At 36.5% G+C, this 8,159-nt stretch overlaps 2 long non-coding RNA genes across 2 annotated transcripts; both read left to right on the top strand.

The window, feature by feature from the left end:
- The first annotated feature begins 2,120 nt into the window (after positions 1–2,120).
- Positions 2,121–4,604, top strand: LOC140700878 (uncharacterized). The gene is made up of 3 exons (XR_012079611.1): positions 2,121–2,204; positions 2,600–2,706; positions 4,523–4,604. It is a non-coding gene; the product is annotated as an uncharacterized lncRNA (long non-coding RNA).
- Positions 4,605–5,311: 707 nt separating this feature from the next.
- LOC140700877 (uncharacterized) lies at positions 5,312–7,502 on the top strand. The gene is made up of 3 exons (XR_012079610.1): positions 5,312–5,416; positions 6,273–6,377; positions 7,305–7,502. It is a non-coding gene; the product is annotated as an uncharacterized lncRNA (long non-coding RNA).
- The last annotated feature ends 657 nt before the right edge of the window (positions 7,503–8,159 follow it).

Below are 8,159 nucleotides of genomic sequence, written 5' to 3'. Positions count from 1 at the left end.
CTTAATTGTTGTCATTCTGTATTTGCTGTTGTTTGCACTGTTTTGCTTAAACATCACAGCTAACTTCATTCATTATTTCCAGGGCAGAAGTAAGCAGACAGAAAATGTGAGATGTCCGTTCTGGTCACCTAAATCCTACGGATTACATATTAAAATTACCATATGGTCCTTGCTCATCTTGCTCATGCCACTACTGGTTAAATATAAATACTACTGTCGTGCACACATATGCACACACATGCATTCACTGTTAGGGTATTTTGTATTGGGCCAGAAGATTGATAGATACCATCATTGGGAGAATAAAAATCACTGGATAGAGAGAAACAAAAAGTCTCATTCTTTAATTCCTGATTTTAAACAAATATTCATTGAATACGTAATATGTGCCCTGATGTTCTAGGTACTACAATTAGGACAGCGACTAAGAACAGTCCCTAAGCCCCGTTTTTATAAAACTCAAATAGCAGTGGGAGAGATTGACAATATGCCAGATAACTAAATAAAAGCAATGGTCTGCTGTATAGCACGAGGCATATTTTATTAGGAAAAGAAGACAAGTAAGCAGAAGAGGTAGCCATTAAAACTTCAGACAAGACGGTCAGAGAAAACTTCAGTGAGATGTCTGAGTTTCCTATTGCTGATGTAACAAAGGAGCACAAAATTAGTGGTTTAAAAAATACAAACTAATTCTTGCAGTTGTAGAGGTCAGTAGTCTAAAACCAAAATTATTGGCAAGGCCGTGCTCCTTTGCCGCCGTCATGGGGCAATCTGTTTCCTTATATTTTCCAGTTTCTAGTTTAACCGGCTCTCCCACTCCCCACCCCCCACCTTCTTCACACTACTCTACACCATTGTCTCATATCCTAGTACTTAGCTTGATCCTTAGGACTCTCTCTTATAAGGACCCTCTCTCTTATAAGGTCTAGATAGGACCTACTTGGATAATTCAGAATAATCTCTCCATCTCAAGATCCTTAACTTAATTACATCTGTGAAACTGCTGTTACCATATAAGGCAAAGTATTCACAGGTTACAGGGATTGGGACATTGACATCCTGGTGGGGAGGCATCGTTCAACCTACCATAGAAGGTAAAATTTGAGTAAACATCTATGAAGATGAGAGACCTAGCCATGCAATATACTTAAGGAAAGACATTTCTAGGAAGAGTGAAAAATAAGCTTGAAGGCACTGAACAGGAATGTTTCTTATGTGTTCAAGGAGCAGGAAGAAAGCCATGGGGAAGAACATTGAGCACAGATAGGTGACAATGACATAAGGAGGAGCACAGAACATCCAGGATGTGATTGTAAGTCTCATAACAAGAACTTTGCTTTTCATGCTGAATGATGCAGGGACTAGTGGTTTTGAGGAAATAATAATATTATCTGTATTGTCTTTAACAGGATCACTCTGGTTGTAGGTTGAAAAAAGTCTGATAAAAGTCAACAGCAAAAACACAAGACTAATCAGAATGATACTGTAATTATCCAGATGAGAAATTATGGTAGCCTAGACAGGAATGATGGCAGTGGGGGTAAGGAAGGGGAAGTGGCCACATTCTGAATGGATTTTGGGGGTAGGACTTACAGAATTTGTTGAGAAGTTAGAAAATGAGAAATATCAAGGGTGACACCACACTTTGAGGTCTGAGGAACTGAAGAAACAGAACTGCCCTTAACTAAATTGAAGAAGGCTCAGGATGGAGCCAGGATTGGAAGGAAGTTCAGGAGCTTAGTTGGGACACGTTGAGCTTGAAATTCTTATTAGCCATACAAGTGGAAATTCAGTTTGGAGGTCCAGTATGGAGATATAAATTCAGAAATCCTCAAGACATAATGAGATTAAATCCAAGAGACAGGGTGAGATCATGTAGGAAGAAAAGAGAAAACATTCCAAGTTTCAGACTCAGAGCCTTAGGGCCTCCTAACCTTTAGAGGCTGGAGAAGGACTGGCCTCATGGACTTGACATTTACGTAGCTGCAAAGGGCCCCATCCCCACAAGGGCTCAGAGCTCAGAGCTTGCTTTAAACTTCCTTAGAAGGCTATGTTCTAAGGTTCTATTCTTACCTTGTAATTCTTAAGAATTTTGGCCAAAAAGTCTCACATTTTCATTTCTCACTGGGCTCCACAAATTATACAGTTGGTTCTAGTCAAAGAGATATAAAGGATCCAGAAAAGGAGATGAAGTGACCAGACAGGTAAAATAAAACTCAGGGAAATATGGGATCTTGAAAGCCAGAAAAATAATGAGTTTCTGGGAGTCGAGAATGAGAAATCTTGTGAAGAGTCACTGACAGGTCAAGTAAGATAAAGGCTGAGAGTGACTGCTAAAGTTAGCAGTGAGCAAGTCTCTGGGGTCCTTGAGATGAACAGTTGGGTGGAGGGATACGGGGAAATCCTGATTGCACGGGGCTTATTTTAAAAATGCTAAATCAATTTGGGAAGAGATGGAGAGCTCATGAATGAAAGTAAAAAACATACACTATCAAAATTTACGTGATGAAGATAAGCAGGGGGATTAGAGGGAAACATAACTTTGATGATTATATTAATGTAAAAACAATTATATCAATGATCTATATTTCCAATATAGGAATCTGGGAAAAATAAATTAAATCAAGATAAGTAAAAAGAAGATATTAATAAAGATCAATGGTCAGTGAAAAAGAAAAGAAGTAAGAGAGAAAAGTAACAAAAAAGGTAACAAAAAGCAAAAAGAGATATGAATGAAGTGGACTTCATCAAAATTAAGCATTTTGGTTCTTCAACAAAAATCATTAAGAAACTGATAAGGAATTGCTTTCTTAGAATTTTTCACTACGTATATCTGTAATCTTGTATCCAGATATAGAAAGTACTTTGAAAGTTCAAAAATTAGAAGACAAAAATATACATTAAATAATAAGTCAAAGATTAAAAATTTATCTTATAAAATAAAATATATGAATGGTAAGTAAGCACATGTAGTACCCTCAACATATTTAGCAAATTTAAACCACCATGAGATTCCATGTACACACCCATCAGATTGGTTAGATTAAAAATATGAACAGTATCAAGTGTTGGCATGGATGGGGAATTACTAGAACTCGGGCATTGCTGGAGAGAGTCTAAAATTCTATAAACACTTTGGAGAGCTGTTTCAGTGTAGTTTATAGAGTTAAACCTACAGGTACCATGTGACCAAGAAATTACATTCCTAGGTATTTGCCCAAGAGAATAGAAACATATATTCACAAAAAGATTTGTATACAAATGTTCACAGGCACTTGGAAAAAAAAATGAAAGCATGTAAATCAACAATTGAATGGATAAACACACTACAATGTATTCATGCAATGTAACATTACTTAGCTGTGAAAAAATATCAAATGCCAATACAGGCAACAACATGGAACAATCACAACACATTCTGTGGGAAAGCAGTCAGGCTCATACAGTACCTACTGCAAATCCCATTATATGATTTACAAAACAAAAACAATTAATTTATAATGAATAAATCAGATCAATGATTGCTTGGAGAGGGAAATGAGAGTCATGGATTGAAAAACATGAGACGGGACTTTGCAGGAGGGCAGAAACCCACTGATTGGGACAGTGGTTCCACAATAGATACATTTGTACAACTCATAAGTTATTCATACCAATTATACTTCAATAAAGTTAAAGAATGAATTGCTTGATATCTGCTATTTTACTGTATAATCAAGGAAATTGGCAGGAATAAATACATATTTTAGTTTTAAGAAAACAAAAAAAATCACCTTTTATTTTGTCTTTTACAATTCTTGTGTTCAGGTAATCTGAAACAAGAGCTAGCTGTGTTTAATATCTTATGGCATTTTTATAACCAATGCAGCGTAATTATTAAGAATATTTCTGTTAACTTGATAAAGCAGATTAGCTTTTAATGAAAATATGTCCTTTGGTTCTAAAGCATGGTCTGAAGGAAATTTTACATTTTGGGAGATTTATTTCTTATTTGCTCTTGGTGGCTAATGAGCTTTAATTAAGTTTAATTACAAAGTTTATCATAATGATTAAAAAAAGTATACTTACCTGCTCTCCATCTCCATGCCTCCTCTCACCCTCAGGAATTTTAAGTTTTTTTAAAAAACTGATTTCTATTTTAAGGAGTGACAGTGGAGATAAACAAGATGATTCAATAAAGCATCATGCTCTGTGTACTTTTCTTAGTATATGGTATATTCAAATTAAGTTAAAATAAAGAGCCTTCATTGTTCTTGGCCCAGTGACTCTGAATGGTCTTTTTCTTCCAGAATCATTTCTGGTTTTTTTAGGAGTATTTATTTATTTATTCTTAACGGAGGTACTGGACATCAACTCCAAGACCTTGTGCATGCTAAGCATGTGCTCTGCCACTTGAGCTATACCCTGTCCCCTCATTTCTTTGTTTTTTTTAAGAATTATTTGCTGCATTAGTAGCCTGCTTTTGATTTTGATTCCTAGATTTTCTATTTGTTGGTTGTACAACATTGTCTTCCATTTACAGTCTTCTCATCTCATCACCTGCTAGTCTCACCTGGATGGTGGGTGTGATATTGGAAAAAAGACCGCTTGATCTTTCTGGATCCACCAGGTGGTAAGATTCCTTTGCTTGAATCTCACAAACTATCTCTGTCTTCTTTATGGAGACTGATGTGTCCTTAAATAAATGAAATCATGTTTTATGTTGATAAAAAGGCTTATCTGACTTTTATAAATATATACTATTTTATCTTTTGCTTTCTCCTTTTGAATCATTTTCTTTAGTCTCTAAAGATAGCTTACTCTGCAAAAAAAATTTTTTTTCTTAATATCTTGGAAAATATACCAAATGAGAAGAGATTTATCTTTTTGCCTTTAAGATGTACATCTCTTAGGATTAGTGAAAAGACACTCTGCATATATGTTGTATTGTATCTAATTCAGTGTAATTGTGTAATAAATATTAACAGGATTAAGAAAATGAATATTTGGAATTTTCTCAATAAGAGAACAACCATTCTATGTAAAATGAAATGAATTTAAATTTGTGGAGATAATAGGGTCTGGAATAAATGATCCTCTGAAAGAATATCAGGAAAATAACTTTTCAAACAGGAAACAAAATCATGAAGGAATCTAACAAGATTTGAAATAGGATGTCCCAAGGATGGAGAAATTGTACTTCTACCATGAACACAACTGAGAGTTTCATCAAATGCATAAATGGTATTTTTGCTTTTGATTGTATTATTTGCTAGGCTGAAGAACTAACAAAATTATCTGCTATTTACTACAGAGCTGAAGCAAAGGAAGACAGTGATCCCCATGCCTCAGTGGACCTGATTCCAGCATGACTTCAAAATCTGAATAACATTTTATTAAAAAGAAAAAAATAGAGGGGAATCTAACAACAAAACAGGTTACTTTGTTCCCTTTATAGTTGAATCACAAAAAACCTATATTTGAAAGGTTACCTTTTTTCCTTCCCCTTTATTTTCGTAGAAAAAAGTCTCCTTGTTGGATAAAAGCCCGTTTTGTAGACTGGGCAGAGAATCTGGACCAACTGATTTCAATAGTTCTGGTCATTGGGGTACTAATTATAACAGGTTAAAAATAGGCATATGTATCTTCTTTATTTCCTGCTGGATGTTACAGATGGATTGTGCCTCTGGCAGCTCATAGTTCTCTTCTAAGAAAATGATGTTCAGTATCATCTAGAGCAATCAGAACAGAAACTCTTTGGCAGAATGGATGATCTGAATTTATGTTGGATGATTTGAATTACACAATGGCAACAGTTCTATATGTAGCAATTATTGCTCTTGGTCCACGATCTGATAAGGTGACCAAAAGAAGACCTTATTTGCCAGTTGGGACATCTCTGGGGACATCTGACTTCTGGCTGATTTTCACCACCTCTCTATGGAATACTGACATGTTTCCAGAAACATCCACATACCTCCATGGCATGCACCCTATATATAAACTTCCATCTGTAAGAAATATACAAGGAAACCATAGAGTATAAGATATAACTATTACTAAATTAGGGTAAGGCTAAGATGTGGTGTAGCCCACACCAGCCTCACATCTTGAACCTGGCACACAGGAGTCAGACACATTGGAAAACTTGTGAAAAAATGTCCAGCATAAGGTTCTCTCTTGTGATATTTTTCAGTACTGGTACTACTTGTAATTTTCACTACATTAACTAGCACTGAATGTTCACTATGTGCCAAACACTGTACTAAGCACTTTCCATGAATTATTTTCAGCAATACTGGCAAGAGTCAAATCTCAGCATTTTGTAAAGCCTGAAGTAATCACTAGTCCTCATCTGTGCCAGACTTCGTCTTCCTTGAGGAAAACTCCCAGCCCAGGTGAAGTGTGAGAGGAATGTGTTCACTCCTGGACCACAGTCATGGCGATGACTGCCATGTCTCAGCGCTCGTGTGGAGCTCCACACCGTGCTCATTCACGCTTCTCATTCTGAGAAATGGAAAAGTAATTTCTGGAGTCGAGAGAACTGTCTTTACTACCAAACAAGTTGTGACTTAGGCCTCTTTCTTAACCATTCCAAGCTTCTGTCGCCTCACCTAGAAAAGGAGATCCTCTTTAAATCCTATACCCTAAAGGTTAATGTGTCAGGATTTGAGGAATGCATGCTAGGGCCTTCTGTCCGAAACATCTCTTCTATTATCTAAAATTAAACCATAATAAATGCATGTACTTTGTTAATAGATGTTTTATCTGTCAAAAATTTTTTATTAACATGTATATTTCTATGTTGGTTTGACCCCAAATAATCATGAGACCTTCGTTAGCAGCTGTCCATGACCACAGAGTTTCCTGGTGGTGATGGTAACACTGAGGCAGGTAGAAGAACCAAGAACGAGGCAAGAAGTCCTGAAGGTGGAGAAGCCATATGAACATTTTATCTATGTAGGGACACCTTTGTGCATTGTCTGTAGCACACCCCTCTGGCTTATCTGATCTTAATTATATGGTAGCCACCTTACAACTCTGAAAGTCATGGATAACTAATGGTAGTGCAAAATAATTCTTGTCCGTAGGCAAATTAATCCTGAGAGAGGAGGAACTCTTCACCCCAGGAGATAACAGTTTTGCCTTCATTCGTATACTCATCTGAACATTCCTACAAGGGCTTCTGTCCTTGGATTCCCCTTTGAATTGGTTGTAACACCTCATCAGTTTCCTCATTAATGAGTTATATAAAATCTTTAATATGTGATTATTTTTATATCTGCATGAGAGTCATGACTTTACCCCCCACCTTTCTTTTGAAGGTTATCTTTTAACATCCAAGCCCATTGTGCTTTCTTCTATCCTTGGATGTGTTCATCGCACACGTATTTAACGAGCAGAGCTTCTGTGCACAGCGCCATGACAAGTGCTATGGGAGACAACCAGGAATAGTAACCCCAGCGTCTGACCTGGAGAACAGAACCTGTTTAACTCAGAAATGTCACCCCTTTTCCTCATCCTTTTTCTTTCTCCTCTGCTTTATTTCCTTCTCCCTTGTAGAGTAAAATAAATGAGATGATTATTTCATTATGATGAATGATGCCAGCATAGGTAGATTGCCTCTCATTTATAATAAAATTGATAAAGTATTTGAACTAAAAAGATTATTTTTCAATGCTATAAAGATTAAATAGCTCTCCTTATCAAAAGGGGAGAAATGTGACATACCACTTTGTTCTGATCAAGATTTTCACTCTAAAAATCTCAAAAAGAACGCCGCAGAGACAGAGAGGAGAGTGATTTGGAGACTTGTTCTACACAGACAGGAAGGGAGTAAGTCACTGTGGGACAGGACTGCCAGTAATGGGTTCAGCCACCATTGCCTGGGCTGACAGGTGAATTAAACTGAAAGATATTCCCACCAGGTATTGGAAGAATTCCCTCTTCTCGCCCCATTATATGCTCTGAGCTTTATGTTGTGTCCTGATAAAACGAGGAATCACAGAGTAAAAAACTAGCCTTTAGCTCAACAATTTAAACCATTTTCTACTCCATTGAAACACTATGTATTTTCTAACTACAAAGAGGGATAAAAACCACTACAGAACGGACACATTCAATAATTTCTATTAAAAGTGGACATGACCCATTGCTTTGACTGTGGCCTTCATTTTTCT

This window comes from Vicugna pacos, chromosome 13 (genome assembly GCF_048564905.1).
Source record: "Vicugna pacos chromosome 13, VicPac4, whole genome shotgun sequence".
In the NCBI taxonomy this organism is placed as follows: domain Eukaryota; kingdom Metazoa; phylum Chordata; class Mammalia; order Artiodactyla; family Camelidae; genus Vicugna; species Vicugna pacos.
Note: the sequence above shows the minus strand (reverse complement) of the source record. Positions and strands in the feature narration are given on the sequence as shown.